The 24454-nt window shown below is 42.7% G+C and overlaps 1 pseudogene; it reads left to right on the top strand.

Annotated features, from left to right (window-relative positions):
• Positions 1-386: 386 nt before the first annotated feature.
• On the top strand, positions 387-24195 carry LOC149795059 (cyclic GMP-AMP synthase-like receptor 2; annotated as a pseudogene).
• Positions 24196-24454: the final 259 nt, after the last annotated feature.

Raw genomic sequence — 24454 nt, 5'->3', positions numbered from 1 at the left:
GTCGTCCTTTCTCAGTACTTCGTACTCTATTGTGAACACGCATTTGCTTACTCAAATTTAATGACAGTATATATTTTTACAGAAATTTAAATTGCATGTTAAAAATGAATGAAAACATGAGAAACTCTTAATATATGTTGGGTTCATATTGAGATTGTACTAAAAATGAATATCATACAATTATAAAGATAAAATAATTATTGCTTTTGTTATATTGTGGTCAATAAAACGTTTGGAAAATGTACTATTTCATTTACTTTTAGAATGCTATCAAATTAAGTTTCTGTCTGAATGCTGATACAATGGAAGTGAACATCGTCGAAGTGCATCAAAGACCCTGATGGAGATGGACAGAAAGAAAGAAGAAATAATAGATGCATACCTACATGACCTTGGACAACAGTAGTAATAGGGGCCACCCTAGCCTCAATGGGAATTAGCATTACAGGACCCCCTTGGGCCACTCTAGCCTCAAGGGAAATTTAACATGGGGAAAAATCATGGGCCACTCTAGCCTCAAGGGGAATTTAACATGGGAAATAGTCTTGGGCCACTCTAGCCTCAAGGAGAATTGAACATGGGGAAATAGTCTTGGGCCACTCTAGCCTCAAGGGGAATTGAACATGGGAAATAGTCTTGGCCATTCTAGCCTCAAGGGGAATTGAACATGGGAAATAGTCTTGGGCCACTCTAGCCTCAAGGGGAATTGAACATGGGAAATAGTCTTGGCCACTCTAGCCTCAAGGGTAATTTAACATGGGAAATAGTCTTGGGCCACTCTAGCCTCAAAGGGAATTGAACATGGGGAAAAAGTCTTGGGCCACTCTAGTCTCAAGGGGAATTGAACATGGGGAATAGAGTTTGGGCTTGTCTAGGGACAAGGGGAATTGAACATGGGAGAAAAAAACTACTTTAGGGACAAGGGGAATTTAACATGGGATTTTTTTTATTAAAAAATTTAAAAAAAGGGTAGGCAATTGAAAGTCAATCTCTTTTCGAGACCTATGAGTGGCCCTGAAAAGGGCCTTTGGATTTATGTTAATATGTCCTTAACATAAAGGGCACCGCATTGGTCTTCTTCTTGTCCTTAGGCTTCGTCTCACTGTAGGACCGTAAATCAGAACTCTTTTGAGGCATCCTTGCCTCTCCACGTAAATCCTACGTATCCATAGGTTGCTGGCGGTCCTATGGACAATTGTCCAGTTGGATCGGACATACATTAGCATGTCCGTCCTAAACATCATTGAAGAAACAAGGGGAGATGATTCGACTGTGGTCCACATCTTGAGGCAACGAGAACAGGTGAATCAATGCAGTGAACTGCGCTTATTTATAGGTAGAGGAAGGATTGAAACGGATTGAGTTCATTGACCAATCCAAAGACGCGTTACAAAATTCAGTTAGCCTGCATCCAATCCGAAGAGAGCAGTCTGTGACGTCACGTGGTCTATATAGATTCGCTAGCGCCTGTGTGCAGTCAATCTATGTGACAGTGATTCAACATGACGGAAACTTAGAAAACGATCAGTTGGGGTGCACCAGCAGTGGAGACCGCCCAAGGGAACCCGGACTTACTTTCAGAAGAGGTAAATTGGGATTTTGTGGATTTTCTTACCTCACAATAATTTGTTCCGGAACCTTCGTCACCTTCATTACCGCAAGTGGAGAATTTTAGACAGAGACAGAAAGAAGAATTGGAGAAATTTATACAATGACAAAAGGAAGCGGAACAAGCTTTTCTCCTACAGCAACAGCAGCAAGAAGAAGAGGTAAGAAAAAAACAACAACAAGAAGAAATAGCAGCAAAGAAACAAGAGGGTGAAAATCAAACGGTCACGGTACTGTTGGACATTTTAGCGGAGTTAAGAAGTCTGAAACAAATGTATCAGACTTCTTTATCACGACCGAAGAGAATACGACCTTCCCGAGCTAAACACGCCAACCCTGTGACTAAACCTACCGTACCACCCTTAGTGATTTCAACCAAATCATCATCATCAGAAGTAGGCCTCGGCCGTGGCAAAGGCTTAAGACACTTAAAGTTGATTGCTTAAACTCACCTCTACATCAAGATAAAAGGCCCTTTTCAGGGCCACCCACGTCTCGAAAAGAGATAGACTTTCAATTGCCAATAACTAAAAAAAAAAAACCCATTTTACCCCTATAGTACGTGTGTATGAATGTGTGAGTGTACGTTCTTATTTTAAAATCAAAACCCAAAGACACTTACCTTTTTTATACCTAATTTATTCTTTTATCAATAGTTACAATCCAATTCACAATTCACAACAGAGCACTTTAAAAAGTTCATAGACTTCTGTCTCACTGTTTAGTCTCTCTGTTTTTTCAATTTCTTCACCGTCACAGTCTTTTCTTCCTCTTCCTCCTCACTTTCTTCCCTTCTTCTTTTCTTCTCCTGATTCTTTTTCTTCACCTTTCTGCTTTCTTCCTCCTCTTCTTCTTCCTCTGAAGAATCCCTCTCTTCTTCAGACTCCTCTTGTTTCTTTTTTGGGCAATCTGGAGACCAATGTCCTTTTTCTTGACAATAATAACAGGTATCTTGACTTTTGCCTCTTTTAACCCCTGTTTTTCTCTTTTGACGGTCTGGACACTCTGAAGACCAATGCCCTTTCTTCTGACAGATATAGCAAGTATCTTCACTTTTATCTCGAAAGGAAGGAGAGTAGTCCGTCGGCTGGTCTGAAGAGAATTTTCTAATGACCCCTCGCAAAGCTCTGATGAAACGTTCGATTTGGCTAGTCTCTTCCATCGTTGTGCTCGGTTAGAGAGTGAAATGAATAGTGAAAGGACAAGACACACACCCTTTTATACACGCTGGTCTGCCATGACTATAAATTAGTCTATGGTGTTTAAACTTGAGTCATTTGACGTTTTACACTCAAGATGAAACGATCCAATTCATTTGAGAAGAAAGAAGATTAAAGTAAGAGGCAGAAACGTGATCTATCGCCTCGTACCAGAGCTGAAGTCTTGGCACAAATTCATGCCAGTGATTTTGAAGAGGACATGAGTGAACCAGAATCCGAACCCTCTAAACAAAGTTCGCCACCCTCAGTCAACCCTGAAAAGTACTATTCCATTCGAGAGATCCAAAAGCGCTCCTCTAGAAAATTTAGAACCACGGCTTACAAATACACGGTGAAGTTTAAAGATTTCAAATCCGAAGTACCGTTGGAGAAAGCAGAAGGCTTCATCACCGGGGTGTGGGATTCTTTATTCACCACACTCAAGCGACAATGTCAACCCAAAGAAGACGATCGCTTGAGACTTTCCATACAACACGACGGCTTGAAATCCCCTGTTTGGATCGAGTTTAGCAGCCCTGCAGAATTGACTGCTTCCAAAGTCATGGACAAAATTCAACACGTACAACAATCCAATGACCAGTTTGACATCACCGATGGAAAAGCCACACTGGACATGACCCATGTCTCTCCTCCTCAAGGGACTGGAAGCAAAACGATGTTATTGGTGGACGAGCTTGCAGCACCAAAACAAGTCTCGTCCGAATTCACAACCCTGAAGACCAGATGTGTTTACCCCGTGCCATCGTGGTGGGACGAACCTATGCCAATAAGAACGACACGGCAGAATGGAAAAGAGCCTGGAAAACTATTCGACAATCGGACCGAGCCAAACAACGAAACGAAGCAGAACTCCTGTTACGACAAGCTGGCTTGCCCAAAGACACACCCTGTGGCATTCCTGAAATGCAAACATTGCAAGATGCCCTAGCTCCACGATACACCTTGAAAGTGCATCCTCAAGAAATGCGTGGGCCTCTGTTGTTTTGAGGGAAAGACTTTAAGGATGGAAAATACATTCATGTCTATTATCACGATGACCATTTCGATACCATTACCAGTATCACCGGATTACAGGGATACAGATATTACTGTGAGAAATGTGACCATGGCTATAACAATCGAGAGCAACACAAGCATTGTGGATCGAAATGCTCAGGATGTTTGGCCTCTCCACCCTGTCTGAGCGAAGGACCAGTGCATTGTTCAACTTGTCTGCGCACGTTTGTCAGCCCTACCTGTTACCAACAACATTTGAAGACGCAAGGTTCACAGCAGAAATGTGCTTGTCAACTGCTGAGATTGTGCCCTACGTGTGGACAAGGCCTACGTACCAATAATGCCAAGACACACGTATGTTCAGGAAAGAAAAAATGTCACATTTGTCACCACATCGTGGACTTGGAACACCAATGCTACGTACAAAAATACCAACCCCCACCAGAGAAAGAGGATGGTCACAAGAAGAAAGGCAATTTCATCTTTTTTGATTTCGAATGCATGCAAGAGACTGGCATTCACATTCCTAATTTCTGCGTGGCTCATCGAGCGTGCGAGAAGTGCATTCAGGAACCTATCTTCAGTCATTGCCCTCACTGCAGCAAAATTCCTGGAGGGCGTGAAAAAATCTTTCGAGGATCGAACACGTTAGCCGATTTTGCCAAATGGGTCTTAGACCCCATCGACAAGACGTGGAGCCAAGAGGACATCGAACGTTACGGAGATTGTCATCGTCATGCCACGGTGATGGCTCACAATTTCTCCGGATACGATGGACAGTTTCTTTTGAGATACTATACGGAACAAAGCACCGAGCGTCCTAAAGTCACTTTGAACGGAGCCAAAATCATTTTCATCCAAGTGGGACAAGTACAGTTTAAAGATTCGATGAGTTACTTGGCCATGCCTTTGAGTCGAATGCCTAAAACGTTTGGAATGACAGAAATGGCTACAGGGTACTTTCCACACTTTTTCAATACGGAAGCCAATCAACACGCCGTTCTACCCCACTTACCTGAGGCTCACTATTACGACCCCGACAACATGCGTACCGAACAACGAGAAGCTTTCTACGTTGCTGTGGAAAATTTCGAGAACTGTTCATGGAACACGGAGGGGTCGATCCTTTGAAAGAAGCTTGCACCATTGCCAAAGCGTGTTCCTTAGTGTACCGGCAACGATTCATGCCTGAAAACACCGTAGCTGTCATCAGTCCTCAAACGACCAACTATGTCAAACGTCAATACTCGGTCAAAGCCCTACGCTGGTTACATTACTTGTGCGACAAGGAAGACAAATGGATTCAGCATGCCCGCAACGGAGGGGCGAAAAGACCATCGGAACGCATTCGGTCGATGGCTGGGACTTAGAAAACCCCAAGATCGTGTACGAGTTTAACGGTTGCTTATTTCACGGATGTCCCGTCTGTTACCCTGACCGTGACACTAAAAATCAGTTTTTACAACGAACCATGGAAGACTTGTACCAGGACACTTGTCAGCGACGCCTAAAGTTAGAACAGGAAGGATACCAAGTGGTGGAAATGTGGGAACACGAATACGATCACCGTTTGAAAACTGATCCCGAATTTAAACGCCTCGTGGAAAGTTACCAGTTCATGGACCCCCTGAACCCAAGGGATAGTTTGTACGGAGGAAGGACCAATGCCACCTGTTTGCTGTACCAAGCCGACGAAGAGAAAGGAGAAGAAATCAAATACTTGGACGTGTGTTCGCTGTATCCCTACTTGTGCAAATATTGTCGCTTTCCTGTAGGGCACCCACAATTGTTGACGAAACACATCGACCTGAAAAACATTCGACAATACGAAGGTCTGATCAAGTGTAAAGTTTTGCCTCCCACGGACTTGTACCATCCCGTGTTACCTCACCATTGCCAAGGCAAACTGATGTTTCCTTTGTGCCGTACTTGTGCCGAAACGTACAACCAAGATCAGCCTTGTCAACACACCCAGGAAGAACGGGCTTTGACGGGAACCTGGATTAGCGTAGAATTGTTCAAAGCTCTGGACATGGGATACCAACTGTTAGAAGTGTACGAAATTTGCTACTTTCCCAAGACAGAACAATACCACAAGGGTGACCCCACTCAGAAAGGCATTTTCGCAGACTACGTGGATGCCTGTTTGAAACTGAAGCAAGAGGCCAGCGGCTATCCTTCCTGGTGTCACACTCCTGAAGACCAAAAGACATTCAAAGAGAAATACTATGAACAAGAAGGCATCTCTTTAGACCACATCGAGAAAAACGAAGGCAGGCGATCGTTTGCCAAAGTGATGTTAAATTGCTTGTGGGGGAAAAATGGCACAACGTCCGTGTTTACCCAAGACGGAGTATTTGACCGAACCTTCCCGCTACTTTCAGATGATTCACGACAAAACCAAATACATGAAACACGTGGACGTCGTTCGCGAGGATTTGATCTTGGTCAATTACGAAGAAGATCTGGACTTTGTACAAGACGACCCCTTTGGAAATGTCATCAATGCGGCTTACGTGACAGCCCATGCTCGCTTAAAATTGTACGAAGCTTTAGAACTGTTAGGGGAACGCGTCCTGTACTTTGACACGGACAGTTGCATTTACATCCATCACCCGAATCAACAGCACCCTGACATCGAAGGAGACGGTTTAGGAGCCTGGACAGACGAGCATCCCAACGAGAAGATTCTAAGTTTCGTCAGTGGCGGTCCAACAAATTACGGCTACGAATACCGGGACCCACAAGGAGAAGTGCACACGACGTGCAAAGTGAAAGGATTGACTCTGAATTATCGTACCAGTCGTGTGGTCAACTTTGGCGTATTGAAAGAAGCCTTGCAATCCGGAGAGGATGAACACTTTAAAGTGACCACCTATCAACCGAACAAGATTGTACGTTTACCCACTCACCAAATCGTCAGTCGACCCTTGGAAAAAGTCTATGAAATCGTGTACCAGAAGCGAGTGCGACTTCCCAATCATTTCACTTTACCGTATGGACATGTCGGTATTGGTCTGTATATAAAAAGGAACTCTAGGCAAGATCGATAGTTCATTGTGACTACCAAGACCAAGCGAACAAGATGAATACTTTGAAAGAGACATCGTTCCAGTTTGGGGATTGTAAAAAAGTTGTATCTTCCTCTAGTGTGACTAATATTGGATGGATAAGACCCAGGCATTGCGACGGAAAATGTCCGGAAGGAAACTGCGATCGTCCATGTGGTTACCATTGTAATTGCGTAACGGAGTTTGCAGACGAGTGCGATTGTGAGCCTTGCGATGGGAACGATGCTGTACGGTGTGACCTTAGCGATGCCGTAAAGCATCATGGGAACTTTGTTCTCACTACCCCTATCATGGAAAGTGATGCTGTGCGTGCCAAACCTAAGGGATGCGAAAGTGATGCCGCTCGTCCTCTTGGACATTTTACTGGGTTTCGTTTTAAAGGGGGATGTTCACCTTCACGTCTACCTCCCTACGGATGTCATCCAGCCCTGAGCAAACTCCTGTCCATGTCACCCACCCCTCATCGAAACGAACCTGTGAAAGACGAATATTCGTTTCCTGTGCGTTTGTCGGAATACTGCGACTTTGAAAATCGTCTTCAATCGTTCAAAGGAAAATGGCCTAAGTATCTGGGAGGCCCGACCCCCGAAGAATTAGCCAGAGCCGGATTTTTCTACTTGGGCGAAGGAGATAAAGTGAAGTGCTTCAGTTGCGGTGTGTCACTTCACCACTGGGAACCGCAAGATTCGGCCTACGTAGAACATGCTCGATGGTCACGAATTGTCATTACTTACCCTTAGTGGGACCGAGACATTAAAGTAACTTACCATGTCGTTGACGAAGAAGAAACCAGTTTGGCTAGGAGTCAAATGTTGGACATCACCGAGACCAGTATTTAAACTTCATTTCAAAAACGATATTGAATCATTACCTAAAGAACTACAAGAGAAGATTTACAAGGAAGTTTGGCAGGGACTTGCCAGAGTGAAATCTCAATGGGTCACTGTAGAACTTTTGTGCCGAGAAATTCACAAGAGGAAAGTGAAAAAAGTCAACCAGTGTGTTAGATTTCTCTGGGTCAAGGGTGCATTCATCCTATTATATCGCTTTAGACCGTTTACATCAAAAGAGTTCAGTGACATTCTTGGACGTTACCCTGAATGGCAGTGGTCAGAAATTACTCACTATGTGGATTACTTTTGCTCTAGGAGAAGATTGTGAATTGTACGGACTGACCTATTCATGGATACTTTACAACAGAATATTCGTGCTTTGCCTGTGGAGTTGAGAGAACGCATTTACCGAGAGCTGGTCAAAATACAAGTCAAACGTAAAGAACAATTGCATCCGTTACGTCACCAGATGTTTAACCACTGGTACCTGAATGGTATAAGAGAACTGATTCGTCCGAAATTGTTTCAGTGGTCAGACCTTGTTCAATACTTCCAGGCCCCCGATGATCGACGTGTTGGTTATTTTCGTTACTTCGAGATTCACTTAGTGCAACGCATTGAGGAAGACAAGTTAAAGGATTACCGACATATTTTACGTGGAATCTACTTAGCGGAAGAGGAAACTTCTAAACGAACTCTGACGTTTCGGTTACAGTATGCAAGATTTAGATTCCCTACTGGAGAACGAAGATGTCTGGCTAGAAAGTACGTGTATTGTTTCCGAAACAAAGAGACTATAAAAACAGGCTGCCATGCCGCGACTTTTATCACATGTAATTGAACAGATTCCGTGGAAGGAACTCAATGACCATATTCAAACCGTGGATCATTACCATCGATTATTACAAGAACTGTATCCATTCAATTTGGGTCGACAAGTGGTGTGTGTCTTAGTGACTTGTTTTCTGGGATTTCGTTTACCAGCCGATTACTTGTGGACTCTTTACAAACAGTATTTATCACCCCATTCAACATGAAAGTGGTGCCTTTAAATGTTCACGAGAGACTCCTTTTGCTCAAAGCCTTACGTTTTCATCTGGATACTTCTCGACCTCTACGGGAAAAAAAGATTCGTCAACTTTTACTACCCAAGACGTGTATGACGATGTGTGTGTAGCTTGTGACTTACACCCCCATTGGATAGATGTCCGTGCCTGGAAAAAAAATGGGATTTTGAGGCTTGGACCCAAGAAGTGGCCCAGTATGCTCGAGAGTTGTGATCCTTCCTTTCAACGTCCAAAGAAAAAAGTTACTTTTCAACCTGTGTTAGTGACGGTGCCAGAAGAACCCGTCACCCAGGACAGGACTGTCGTGGACAGGCCTGAAACACCCTTTCGGGAGGACACTTGTGTGACCTTACCCTCTATAGAACTGGTCAGAACTTTACCCAAAACATGTTGTACAGACACTTGTTTTTATTCCACGTTAATGATTTTCATGTGCCTTTTATCGTTGTACTTAAGCTTTTGGCTTTTATGTATTTTTGTCTTTCGTATTCATGTTTAAAACATTCAATAAACGTGTTCTGAAAAATGTATATAAACTCTCGTCTTGTTTGTTTTCGTGTCACAAGTGACATTCCTAACACTATGGCTACCTCTGCTGTCTCTGCTCCCTCTTCCTCCACTGTCAAAGTCATCGACGAACACTTAGATCGTGCCAGTTGGGAGGCTTTGTATCTTCGCCATCCCTTTAACATGCTCATTGCTGGACCTAGCGGTTCAGGCAAAACCGAATTAGTCAAACGTTTGATCGAACACAAACATCATTTGATCGATCGTCCACCTCAACGCATCGTGTGGTGTTACAAAGAGTGGCAATCAGCGTACAGCCTCTTGCGAGAAAGTCAAGGCGATTCCATCGTGTTTGTGGAAGGCATTCCTAAAGAAGACGACGGCATCGTCTCTGACTCCCGTCAAACCCATTTGGTCATTTTTGACGACATGTTAAGAGAAGACGAAGAAGAAATTAAACTGTGGTTCACGCGCAAAGGGCATCACCGTAATGCCAGTGTCGTTTACATCACTCAAAATTTGTTTCAACAAAGTAAAGCCCATCGCACCATCAATCTCAATGCGCATTACGTGGTCTTGTTTAAAAGCCCTCGAGATAAATCGCAAGTGCAAGTCTTAGCCAAACAGTTAGGAACGCCTTGGCTGACTCAGGCGTACGACGATGCCACTCAAACGCCACACGCCTATTTACTCGTCGATTTGAAACCTACGACCCCCGATGATTTGCGATTTCGTACCCACTTGTTTCACCACTGGTGCCAAGACGGAGAGCCTGTCCTGTACACGTCTCCGTCCTCGACTTAATTTCACTCCACAAAAAAAATCTATAAAAACCTCAGACCCTTTTCGTCTGTCTCACACACATTTTGAACATGACGTCCCTTCAGTCGCATCTTCCCGTCAAATTGATTCGTGCCTTGTATGGCATCAGTCGAGAAAAAAATCCACAAATACGAGCTCGTGTCTTAGAAGCTAGTCTCAAAGAAGTCTTATGATAGTTCACGGTGACGGCACGTCAATTACTCCAAGGAATCATTCAGATTCCTCATCAAACCAAATGCTTTTTTGATCGAAACAAAGTTGCTTTGACCCAACTGGCCGATCCTGGCATCGACACTCAAACCAAAAAAAAAATCATTTTGAAACCTGGAGGGAGCGGTACTCTAGGAGGGGTCATCATTCGCTCTCTCTTAAGATGGGATCCTAATGCCCCCAAACTTCTCCCCAAGAAAAAAGTGAAACGAAGCTCCAAGAAGAAGAAAAAGATCAGGTCCCCAAGGAGAACTTCTCCAGTGGCGGGACCCTCCTCTTACCAGACACCACCCCGGAAAAAGAAAAGAAGCCCCCAGAAAAGGAAACAGAGAAAAAGTCCCCAGAAAAAGAAATGTCCACAGAAGAAAACTAGTCGCAAGAGAGGCACTTCGCAACCTTACACTCGCAAACCACGACCTGCAAAGGCGGTGACCGCGTCTCTGGCAGCCTCACGTTCATCCACTTCTCCGTTGATGACACCAAGAACTGAAGAGTACTTGGAGACGTTGATCACACCAAGAACGTCTCCGTTGATGACCCCAAGAACTTCCCCAGTGGCAGGACCCTCCAATTTAGTGGCAGTGGCTGTTGCTCACAAAGTACCTTCTCCCAAAATCAAAGTCCAAGAAAGATCGGGCATGTTACACAGTTTACTGGATTTGTCCAAGCAAGAACTGGCTCGATTTAGTCCGTTGCGTACCCCTGCACGACGTGTCATGCCTGTCCTGAAGTTGATACGACGTAAAGACAATCAGTGGCGACGCGTTCCAGTATAAAAAAGGCCTGTGACCAAGTCGCGGTATCAGTGTTTTTGGTGCTGAAGACTCAAAGATGTCACCCTCCAGAAAACATCCCTCTTCTAAACAGCCCCAAGGAAAGAAAAGAAAAGGACTGCCTCCTCGTTTAGTCAAACATGGGGACATGTTATCTGTCCCGTCCAAAGCTTCTCCACCTCTACGAAAAAAACTCATTCAATCAGCCTCCAAATAGGTTATCGATACCGTGTGAGAATGCTGTTTGAACGTCTTGAAAGGCACGATCCCTTTGTCCAAACACCAGAAACAATGCTTAGGCAAACATCGTCACGTTCTTCGCCAAATGGTTCAAAAGAAAATTCCCATTCGTCAAAAGAAGAAGATGTTGGTCCAACGTGGAGGCATTTTACCCCTCTTGTTAGGTCCCTTACTGAAAGGAGTCTTGGGAACCATGTTGGGAGGACTGGTGGGATCAAGATAAAAAGGCCCTCGGAAGTCCCAAGATCTCAGAATAGACCCTTGACAACCCCATGGAAGGACGAAAACTAGCTTTAGTGCCTTACAAACGATGGATGGAATACCATCGTTGGCAAGAACAACGCACCCCGCATTTACCTCCCAATCCCCATTTGAGCGAGATGTCCCAATTACAACACGAATTGCAGTCCTTGATGGATCGCCAAGATTTGTCCGAAACAGAAAAATCGCAAAAGTACGGTCAACTCTTGCAACGACTGCAACTCTTTCACCAGAAAGCTTTAGACGAAACAGCTCTACCCACTCTGAAATATTTTAAGACCTTGATGAAAAGTTCAGCACCATCATCGCTACCACCACCACCACCACCACCACTACTACCATCCCCAGGGGTCACCAGAGATGCTACCCCACGAAGACCTGAGGAAGAAGAGATGCGAGAAGTGTTTCAAACACCGTCAGCAGCTCCCATTTCAAGTAAGATTGCAGCATCCTTGTTGACCCCGTCCCCCACACCCCAACGAGAAGAAATGAAAGCTTGGGTTAAAAAGATGATGTCCACTCCTCCTTCGACAGAAGTGAAAAAGAAAGAAGGGAAACCAGAAGTGAAAAAAGAAAAGAAAAGCAATGGAATATTGCCACCTCCACCACCACCACTACCTTCGACTTCTACTCCGTAGCCCATCGGACACGTAAATCCGTTTCCAAACCACCCTTTCGACCCACCCAAAGTAGCATCACCGAAGAGTGGGTGACTTATTAACACACAAACAAACACAAAAATGGAAAAAGTCTTAGCCAGCATTTACTACGATCCCTCGCATCCTGCAGGTTACGCAGGAGTTCAAAAATTGTATCGCGCTGCCAAAACTAGACTGAAAAGTTTCCGTTTACCGCAAGTGCAACGATGGTTACAAGAACAAGCTACCTACACTTGACACAAACCCATTCGATGCAAGTTTTCCAGAAGTCGCACCCGAGTGGAAGGCATCGATCATCAATGGCAAGCCGATTTAGCCGATGTCTCTCATTTGGCCAGCTACAATCGTGGCTACAAATATTTGTTTTGTGTCATCGACGTCTTTTCCAAATTTGCCTGGGTCGTGCCCTTGACTTCCAAATTCAGCAACGAGTTAGTGCGAGCCCTGCAACGAGTGTTGAAACAAAACGGTCGTCACCCTCTTCGATGGCAAACGGACAAAGGCACCGAATTTCTGAACCAAGCTTTCCAAAAAGAATTAAAGAAACGAGACATTCATTTTTTTTACCACCGAGAATCCCGAAACCAAAGCTAGCGTCGTGGAACGTTTTCAACGCACTTTGAAAGAACGCATGTGGAAATATTTTACACATCACCACACTCTGAAGTACATCGACATCTTACCGCACCTGGTGCAAGCGTACAACTAATCTTACCATCGAAGCATTGGACGTGCCCCGCAAGAAGTGACTCCCGACAACGAAGTGCTGGTGTTTGAGCGCCTGTTTGGTACGTCCCCGACGAGGGCTGTCCCCAAGAAAAGCGGAGTGTTGGCCGTAGGAGATTGGGTGCTCATTGGCAAAACCAAACGCACTTTCGACAAAGGTTACTTGCCTAACTGGACGACCGAATTATTTCGTGTCACTGGACAAGTGCATGACCGTCATCCTGCCGTCTATAAATTGGAAGACATGAACGGAGAAGTACTCAAAGGAACGTTTTATTTGCCCGAGTTACAACGTGTCACCAAAAAAGAAGACGACGTGTACGACATCGAAAGCATTCTCGAACGCAGAACCCGTAAAGTGGGCAAACGACGTGTCAAAGAAGTCAAAGTACATTGGAAAGGATATCCACCCAGTTTTGATTCTTGGATCGACGCTTCGCAAGTCATCGACTATAAAAAGAAGTGACCATCATGCCCTTTCACACAGACGCAGCTACGTCGACCACTCCTTCACCCAGTTCTTCTCTGCAAGATTTACAAAAACAACCTTTGTGGGTGTGGTGCGGAGAACGTGTGCCTAAAATGCAAATCGTCTTTTTCTGCCAAATCTTCGTGGTGTATTGTGTCATCGGGGCAGCCATCGCCAATTTGAGTTTGCAACAAGGAGACAAACAATTGTGGACCATTTTATTGAGCAGTTGCATCGGTTACCTGCTTCCCAATCCCTCCCTAAAATTCTCCTCGAACGGGAACCACGGGAACCTTGTGTCCAGTGCCAGTGTCAGTCACCACTCCAACAACCACAACCAGAACCCCATTTTGGGCAGAGACACGCCTCTGACGTCCAGTAGCCCCTCGGACAGCCACAGAACTCTGGAATTATGAGTCACCAAAACCAATTTTACTTAACCTTACCCAGTGACAGTTCCATGGAGGTGTTTACCCACAACACGTTGTGCTGTTACACGGCCAAACTACCTCAGGCCATCCCATTAGATCACGAAGCCCATTGGGAAGTGGCTTTGGTAGAAATGGTTCACCCAACACAAATAAAAAACATCACTGAAACTCAAAACACTTTTGACGTCGAAATTCTGGACCCAACAGTGCAGCAAACCATGATGACCACTTCTCAACATAAATCACTTCCCAAGACCCCAATACCCCGCAGCAGCAGTGACACTTCTCCTCCTTTTTACGTTTATCACTTTAAAATTAACTCAGGCCATTATTTTAGTGGTCAACATCTGGTGGAGGCCATCGCTGACAAATTCTATGCAGCATTTGACAAAGTTCTGACCGGACTAAAAAAACGTGTCACCATTGAGTACCACAAACTGTCTCACCGTCTACTCATCAAATTTGAAAGTGAGGAAAAAAGTATACGTATTAAATTTTGCCCAGAATTGTATGACATTTTGGGTGGAGACCTCAATTTGGTCACGGATAAGCACTCCAAAAAGATTGAGAAAGCAGAGATTGACAACAACTGGCATTTTGCGAGGTATTTTCCTTTCCCGGTAGAACTGAACCAGGGACTGAATTTGATCTTTGTGTACTCCGATGTGGTGGAGTACAACGTGGTGGGACACACCTCCGTGCCGTTACTGCGTGTCATTCCTTTCAAAGTAAATTATGTCACGGTCACTGACGAGGAAGGTGGAAACACTTACCACATTCACCGCGAATTTGTACATCCTCATTATTTGCCTGTCAGCAAGTCGTATTTGGACACGGTCAACATTGCTATAAAAGGAGATTTGGGACAAAATATTCCATTCACCAAAGGAAAAGTCACGGTGAAACTCCATTTTCGAAAACGGTTCTCTCACGACTCGTAAGTGATGTATCCAGTGTACCGAGGGGTTGCTCGACAGCGAGGACACGGTTTAGGAGATATGTTGAAATCGGCCTTTCGTTCGGTGGCTCCGGTGTTGAAACCGATGGTGACACGCGGATTGCACGCCTTGAAAGATGCGGCACTGACAAAAGGCAAAGAATTTCTCCAAAATGTCATCATCGACAAACAAAACCCCAAAGAAGCCTTCATGAGGGCAGGCAAAAATGTCTTGCTGCAAACGGGTAAAGACCTTTTGGGCCGACGAGACACACCTATAAATGCCCTGCACGCTACCGAGTCAGGCATTCAGCAAGGACAAGGCAGAAAGAGACGACGAAGAAAACACCCTTTCACCAGACTTCACACGTCTAAAGCTAGAAAGACAAAGAAAAGAAGAACCGTTCGAGACTTAGACGTTTTCGATTATTGAGACACAGAGAAAAATGATGCACCGAGAGTCTTGCGCCTGTTCCAAGTCGGAACTGGATCTGTTTGCCATGCCCCCCACCATGATGACGATGCAAGAATCCCAATGGGTGGAATTTCACCCCGTCTCCTCACTGACAGATTCCGCTCCCATCGAGTTTGAAATCAAAGGACAGCCCGAAGATTACATCGATCTGAATAGCAGTTACTTGTACCTGAAAGTCAAAGTTCTAGATAAGAATGGAGGTGCTATAGACGGTGAAGAGAAAGTAGCTCCCGTCAACAATTTCATGCATTCCTTGTTTAGTGGAGTGGACTTGTACTTGAATAACAAACTGGTCAGTAGCAGCATGGATACTTACCCTTACCGTGCCTACCTGGAAAATCTCTTGACGTATGGAATAGATGCCAAGAACACCCATCTCAATGCTTGCGTGCTATGGGAACCTGACGAAGCGGGCGATTTTGATAAAACAGGTATTAGTGAAGACCCCCCCCCAAAAAAAAAAAAAAAAAAAATAGCAGACACCAATAAGGGATTTGTAGAAAGAAGAAACAAAATATTAAATGGAAAGAGTTTAGAACTGATGGATCGTTTGCATTTGGACATGTGGTTGCAAGAGAAATATTTGCTAAACGGTGTAAATGTTCGCTTGAGACTGAATCGTAGCAGTGCTGCTTTCCATTTGTTGGCTGATGATGATGCTATTAATGGTGGCAATCCCAAAAGCAAAATCGAGGAGGCCAAACTCTACGTACGACGCGTGGAAGTGTTACCTAAAGTGGGAAACGACATCAGTCAGACGTTGAGCAGAACGACCGCCAAGTATCCCATCCGACGCGTGGAAGTGAAAACGTTCACCATTCCCCGTAACCATCAATCCATAATCGAAGATCATCTGTTCCAAGGACAGTTACCCAAGCGTTTAATCCTTGGTATGGTCCTGAATTCAGCCTTCAACGGAGACTTCAATGAAAATCCTTTTAGGTTTCAACACTTCAACGTGAAGAAAATCGAAGTCAGTCGCGATTGCAAAACCTTGTGTACCCGACCCTTTGAGCCCAACTTTACCCAGAACAATTACTTGAGATCGTACTTGTCCCTGTACGAAGCCACCGGTCAGTTAGGAACCAACACCAGTCACGGTATTACGTACGAAGATTACGCAGGAGGCTACGCTTTGTGGGCTTTTGATTTCACCCCTGACCAGGGCAGTGACGAGGGACATTTCCACCCTATAAAATCCGGCCAGATTCGTGTGGAACTTCAGTTTGCAGACCAGCCCCTGATGTAACGGTGAACGTCATCCTGTATGCAGAATTCGATAATACCATAGAAATAAACAGTTTGAGAGAAGTCATTCTAGATTATTAGAAGCTATGGAAGACTGTTATCCCTCTTTACCTAGTGGAGAAACTTTGGACATGGAATGTGAGGAGACCGTGGAAGAAGAATCTCAAGACAAAGACGAAGAAGTTATCATGATGAAGTCCCGATGGCCAGAACAAGAAGCGCATTTAGTCTCCTGTTTTGCCAAACACTTGGTCGAAAAAATGACGGAATTGATCAAAAAAGATTGCTATGGATGTCAAAACGATCATCCCAGTCAAATTCAACACGATAAATGCCTGATGTTGAGTCAAGAAGAAAAATTGGACGAGTATCTGGACGAAGCTTGGAGTCTCATCTCGGACGAAGTCGTGTTGCATCAGTGGTATAAAGACTTGCGTGAACATTCTTGTCCACCATTAACCACTCAAGAGATCCATCGTATCGAAGCTCTCCTGAATCAGAGTGAGGAGACGAAACGAAGAAACGGTTATTTGTCAGACATTTTCAAGCAAAAAGTCAGGATCGAATTGATGACTTATTATTACCTGTGAAGAAGAAAAAAAAACAACACACAAATGGATACCTGGGAACTTTATTACCTTTTGAGCCACAGTTCGTATACGGCTTCTTGGAATCCTGTCGTCTGTGCTAAAGATGAATTCCCTCATCGCAAACCTCAAGACCATCTAGCTTATGTCATCAACACGGACGACAGTCATCTCCCAGGAACCCACTGGGTAGCCGTCTACTTTCCTCAAGAAGGATGTGTGGAATATTTCGATTTGTACGGATTGCCTCCTTTGGAAGACGATATCATTGACTTTATGAGAAGAAATGCTCAGACCACCCGATTCAATAATGTGAAATGACAAGGCACATATTCCTTGGTGTGTGGACAATATTGTGTGTATTTTCTGCATCATCGCAGCCTGGGCTATTCCTTAGAACATTTAGTGACTCATTTTGATCCTCGTTCTTCTTCAAGAAACGATGTGAAAGTAGATCAATGGTTTTGTGACCATTATGCTTATCTTTTGTCTCAAGCTAGGAAACGTAGTGTCCATCAATGGCCTAATGATTTCCAACAGTGGAAATCACAATTTCATTCACAACGTTGTCAGCCTGTTTAAAGTAGAGTGTAAATTGAAAAAAAATGTTTGTCATTTGAAAAAAATGTTTTATGTTATATTGTAAAATTATTATTAAAAATGTTAGAGTTGTTTGTTAGTGTTAAGTGATTTTGAATAAAAAATGTTGTGTTTTGAAAAAAATGCCTTTGTCTTTTGTTTGGCTATAAGAATGTTGATTCATGCTCTTTGACTTCTTACTATCCCTCTCATGACACTCATTGAACGTTGCGGCTCAAAAACCGTGGAGGGATGTTTTCCTTCACGTCCGCGCTTTGACTTTAAGAACCGGGGCAGTTTCCAGTCTAACCATCCATTGTCGACTCATCCTCCTACGAAGATGTGCTCCAAACTAGCTAAGCTAAACGAAGCCTACGTGAATTTGCATAGGGTCAGACACAGTCTGATACCGAAGCCAGAAGAGATAGAGAATGTGAGAATGTTAAAAGTCACTGAAGACCTGATAGAAGAGCTCTTCAGAGAAGAAGTTGAACAGGGAGAAAGAAGAATGGACAGAGAAGTACAGACTTCAGAAACAGCAGAAAGAGCAGCAACAGCAACAAAAGCAGCAGCAGCAAAATGAACCTGACAGAGGCTTTGTCGATTGCCGTATCGACACCAAAGAGTTCTTCTTCTCTTTCCGAAGAAGCAGACCTATCGTCACAAAGTCTATCCTCAGAGGACGTCGCATTCTTAAAAACTAAAAGATTGCCATAGCAAACAAAAAAACAGCCCTTTTCAGGGCTACCCAATACTCTAGAAAAGAAATAACAATCGATTTGACAATGTGTGTAGGTAGAGTAGTGTGAATATAAACACTGACTCTTTTGTGATGTGAGTGTATGTGTTAGTGTGGATAGTAGATCATGATCATGTTTTTTTGCTGTTTGACGTGCGTGGAGAGTAGATTTGGGGTTTGATTGCTTTGCGTATGTGGATAGTATATTATTTGTTTAATAAATTTTTTTAGAATAGTGATGGGCAGTATAAAAAAGTGAGTGAGTGTTTCTTTTAGGTCCGCGCGTTGTTTGGTCATGATCTAGGTAAGATCAATTTTGTTTTTAGGGGGATGTTTTCCTTCACGTCCGCGCTTTTAGTATAAAATGAAAATCGCTGGGCAGTCTAGCTACCATGTTCATTCGTTAACAAGACAATGAATACCAGAAATGTAAAGCTTCTAGAACTCCAGATGCACCTGGAATATGCCAGGCGCATACTAAATGAACTGGCCGCGGAGGCCATTGTCGAAGAGGGAAGGATGAAAGAGGAGGAGGAAAGAAGAAAAAAAGAAGAGGAGGAAAAGGAGAGAAGAAATTTCAGAATCCCAGAGACAGAAAATTGGGATTCTGAAGCCACTTATCCCGCCTCTGCACTCCCATGAAAAAAGGTAAAAGGAGACTGGGGAAGAAGATGTGTGTGTGGTGCCAGGCCTGGAAGGTGCCATCATTAACCAGGTGTCACTGGAGTTCAAAAACAACAGCCCTTTTCAGGGCTACCGAAACCTTTAGAAAAGAAATAACAATCGATTTGCCAATGTGTGTATGTACAGTAGTGTGAATATAAACACTGACTCTTTTTTTCTTGTGTGCGTGTGTGTGTGTGTGTATGTGTGTGTGTGTGTGTGTGTGTGTGTGTGTGTGTGTGTGTGTGTGTGTGTGTGTGTGTGTGTGCGTGTGTTTGTTTGTAAGCGCTGACGTAGGTTTGTGTGGATAGTAGATTTGGGTTTCATTTTAATGCTTTGCATGTGTACATAGTAGATTAGGGGTTTGTTTATTGATGCTTTACGTATGTGGATAGTAGATCATATGAAATGAGAAAAGTAGGGGATGTTTTCCTTCACGTCCGCGCGTTGTTAGGTTATGATCTAGGTAATATCAATTTTATGTCTTGGGGATGTTTTCCATCACGTCCGCGCTTTCACTATAAGAACCCACAGTGTTTGCCATTGGAGCCCATTCCACGGAATAAGCAAACAAGAAGATGCCAGCAGCTTCAGCTTTGTATAACAACCTTATGGGAAGTTGGTATTGGATGGTGGATGGATTGAATGTAGCAGAAATGCTTGAACAGGAATGGAGGCATGCAGTGACAAAAGACTTCGTCTCAAGACAAGTAACTAGCCTCCACTTAGCCATCGATATTGTGAAAGAAATGATAGAGGATGAGGAGAAGAGAATCAGAGGTTTCATTAACCCACCGTATGTGAAAGTGGGCAAGTTGAAAGAAGCCATAGTTTATGTGACGAATGTAAGGTGTTTTTTTGAAGACATTGTAGAATGGACAGATTGGTCTTTTGTGAAGTGGGGCTTAGACAAGCTTAAGAAAGCGGAAGAAGTAATGAGGAATGTGCTGACCGAAGAGGTCAAGAAGATCAAAGAAAAGTGGTCAAAGGAAAGAAAAGAAGAAGAAGAAAATAGAAAGAAAAAGGAAGAACTAGAGAAACTAAACGCTAACTGGATGAAAATCCAACAGAAGTTCCGAGCCATGGGTCACCCGGACTGGATACCGGAAACAGAAAAGAAGAAGAAGAAAGGAATGATGGAAAAAATAAGAGGATGGATAAAGAAGTTAAGGAGTTAGAAGAAGAAGAAGAAGAAGAAGAAACCCAAAGGCCCTTTTCAGGGCCACTCATAGGTCTCGAAAAGAGATTGACTTTCAATTGCCTACCCTTTCTTTAAATTTTTTTTAAAAAAATCCCATGTTAAATTCCCCTTGTCCCTAAAGTAGTTTTTTACTCCCATGTTCAATTCCCCTTGTCCCTAGACAAGCCCAAACTCTATTCCCCATGTTCAATTCCCCTTGAGGCTAGAGTGGCCCAAGACTTTTTCCCCATGTTCAATTCCCCTTGAGGCTAGAGTGGCCCAAGACTATTTCCCATGTTAAATTCCCCTTGAGGCTAGAGTGGCCCATGATTTTTCCCCACGTTAAATTTCCCTTGAGGCTAGAGTGGCCCAAGGGGGTCCTGTAATGCTAATTCCCATTGAGGCTAGGGTGGAACCTATTACTACTGACCACATCTAGTTCAAGTGTATAATATACGTCTTTTTCACCATGACATATGGAGAGATGCCTACCAAGATCGAGAGATCTCAGAAATACGTATTGGAAGCAATGTGGAGAGATATACCCGAATGTATTCGAGTTCCATGCAATCAGACTTTGACGTCAATTAGAAGTATAAAATATACCCATAGAAAGCACCTGTAACAGCCCGATATACTTAGAACTCTGTGAAAATAAGGCCTATGGAAAGATTTACTTGACAAAGGATGGGATATGTAAGATAAGAGAAACTACACTGTTAATTGTTCAAAAATGCTGAAAGACCATGTATCGACCCTCAAAATCATGTTGTAGATTCGACGGTATTCAAAACAAATGTTACTGAACACGGTCGGTTCGATGACATTGAGATACACAAAGGCTCTGACATAACGTTAGGGGCAGGCCCAGCTGTAAAAGCAAAGGGAAATCAACATTTATAGATCTGGTATCATGTCTGAAGCTCAGACCTTGGCCCACAACCATAATATGCAAGAGAGTTGAGAAAATGTATAAATTTCAAGTCCAGACGACGCAAAAGTTCCGATATTTATTTTTCCAACAGGAGATCCCTTGTCTAGGAGCAGAAATTATGAGTGGAGAATGTCATTTTCGCTTCTGGAGATCGAAATATTCAAGCAAATGTCAGGTCATCAAAGGCAACTTTATGGTATTCTCAAATATATTTTTAAAGTTGTCCTTGAGGACGTAGATCTTCTGAAGTCATATCATCTAAAGGTTTTGTTTCTATGGAAACTTGAAGAGGATGATTTGTCCAATAAAAAAACCTTTCTCATTTGTTCTTGAATTTTTTCAGGCATATCATGTCCTTCCTGGAGACATAAAACATTCCTCATTATTTCATTGACGGGTGCAATATCTTTCCTGTTCACAAATTTAACCAAGAGAAAAAGCTAAGTATATGTCGAAGATAGATGATGGAAAATTTGACTTGGTAAGACGTGAAATAAAAGCTGTAATTTCACAGGATTTATCAATTAAAGCAGAAGATTCAGAAATGTGGCTTCAGCTGGCCGCGAGAGATATGCTCTGTATTCGAGGGAGAGGTTTGTCAGAGGAAGTGATTGCAGGATATTTGACGAGGCTAATGGCGCGCTATTTGTTATTGTCTTAAAATGAGTCGTAATGACCAAGATCAATTTAATCGGGTAGTTGCACATCTGCAACTGTTAGTGACATTATATAGTTCTGATACACGTATACAAATAATTATTCCGTTTATAAAAAGTGTGCTTAAGAATGAGTACAATACACAGTTGGATGTATCTCCGGCTTCCTCTCTTTATGTTGTTCCTCGAGATGAAGATGGAGGGATAATTTATCATGGCACAACCATTGGAGTTACCATCACAAAATTTGACAGAGAAGTTGACGCGCCGCTTAAAGTCGTCCTAGAATATTATTGGAATGAGTTAATGTGTACCAGATTTTACGTTTGCATACATGTATTAGTTCTACATCGTGAACTCCAGCATCACATAAGAGACATTGTGGTGTTTTGGTAGGATTGGAGTGGGGTGCTCCCAATATATTTTTTAAATTACTATGCAAGTCTCACCCAGGCTAGATTTTGTAGGAAATTAAATTAGTGATAGAGAGAGAGGTAATGCTCCGAGCCCCCAGCCAGCAATGCCGACAGTTAAATTATTGAGAACACAAAGGTGAAATTCAACGGAATAACAATTTAATACAATTCAATATTCAAATGATAATAATTTCCCAATCACTCTTCTTTCCCTCGATCAAGTGATATCCTATTGCATCCTGTGATTTTTACTGTGAGATCGCTTTTCCACCTGTCCTTATTTTCTACTCATCTGTATCTCTCATATCTCGTAAATTCCTTATCTCCTTCCGAATTCCCTTCTAACTCCTTCTCCTTGACTGCTCCTTCTTCAATTTCTCCTTCTGGACTCCTTTTCCTCCTTCTCCTTGACTCTGCTCTCCGACTTGCCTTCGATTCACAATCGACTTCTCTACTAGGCTCTATTCCGTCTCTCTCCTAGAGACTTGGGACTAAACCACACCAGAAGTCTGTCCCCTAAAAGCTTTATGTGAAAACACAAGGACGTTAGCATATTTCCTTAGCCATATCGTCTCACACTAAATCAACAATCAATCATCAGGTAAAGGATATTACATTTTTCGGTCATGCATTCGTGCACATCGAAATACACATACGCTCTTGTATGGTAAACAACGTCGTAATAAAAGCAGGGTATCAACTACTTATACAGACATCAATAAATTGCGTCACATACGTGTATGTATATATATATATATATATATATATATATATATATATATATATATATATATATATATATATATATATATATATATATATATATATATATATATATATATATATATATATATATATATATATATATATATATAAACTAATTTTACACACTGCAACCATTCCAAAGTTACAATTCAATTCAACAATTGCAAAATCTAGAATATCTCATGAATGAATACACTAGTTTACTACGAATTAACCAAATAGCGAATTGCAATGTTAGTTCTAACTACCAGCTAGCAATCTATATTATTCTTTACATATTCATAGCTCACTTCTCAAATACGCATGTAAATTAAACACTACAAAGGTAATTCAACGTACTAACGACTCTAGTAATGAAGTATACATACTGCATATAATTACAATTACAATGCTGTAATATTCTGCAACATTCGAGCAAATAACTCACTGACCGTTACGAAGCTTTGTCTTTCCTTAGAATTTCTTAAGTTTTCCCGCCAATTCAAGAGTGGCTACCCGGAGTTATTGCTACCACTTCTCAGCACGTTGTTTCACAATGACTGGGGTTCCTAGTCTAGAGTACTCAGTTAAATTCGGGTTGAAATGGTGACAACACCCTCTCTCAATTCCGATTGGATATCGATTCTACGCTGTTCTATTCAACTTAGCAGACAATGCTCCGGCCGTCTGTCAACCTGGTGGGATTTACGACGCCAATAAGGGTCCTTTGTTCTTGAACAAACCTTTCAACGACTACATGTGATTTTTGACACCCAAAAAGCTGGGCTCGCGTAACAATTACGAACAGGACTACTATAGCCGCGGGGTCTAACATATATACATGGCTTCTAACCAATTCCTTTGTTCTTGACTTACGTAATCGCGGGCAGGCAACGTGACAGACATACAGAATGACGATTCTAGTGGAATTCAGGAAGTGATTCAGCTCCTTAAGACACTTGTAACTGAATCATCAAATTCAAGTTTCAAAGAACCGTACCCTGGTAATCTGTCCTACGTAAACTCAAGCTTGCTGCTTGTGCAAGGATATCGCCAATACTTCGCCGAACCACCGCGTCAAGTTCTAAAAGAAATGAAGCAATATGCAGCATTCGATGAGAGCTTATTTCACAAGATATTCTGATTACAAATTTTTATCTTCATTGATAAGTTTGCCCGTGAAACATCCTTAATTGTAGTTTGACGGAATGATTTCTTGTTGATAACTATAGCTATATCTGCGAAGACTTGCAAGATTTGAAATAAATGAAGAAGTACATAGTTATCCGCGAATAGATCAAATACATTATTTGTTAGTGGAATGTTTCATACTTTTAAATTTAAAACTGTGACTTTGATGAATTCGATGCAAGAACAGTTTGATAGTAATTTGGTCCACCATA

This window comes from Sinohyriopsis cumingii, chromosome 7 (genome assembly GCF_028554795.1).
Source record: "Sinohyriopsis cumingii isolate HCF-2022 chromosome 7, ASM2855479v2, whole genome shotgun sequence".
Lineage (NCBI taxonomy): Eukaryota > Metazoa > Mollusca > Bivalvia > Unionida > Unionidae > Sinohyriopsis > Sinohyriopsis cumingii.
This window is presented reverse-complemented; position numbering and strand designations above follow the sequence as displayed.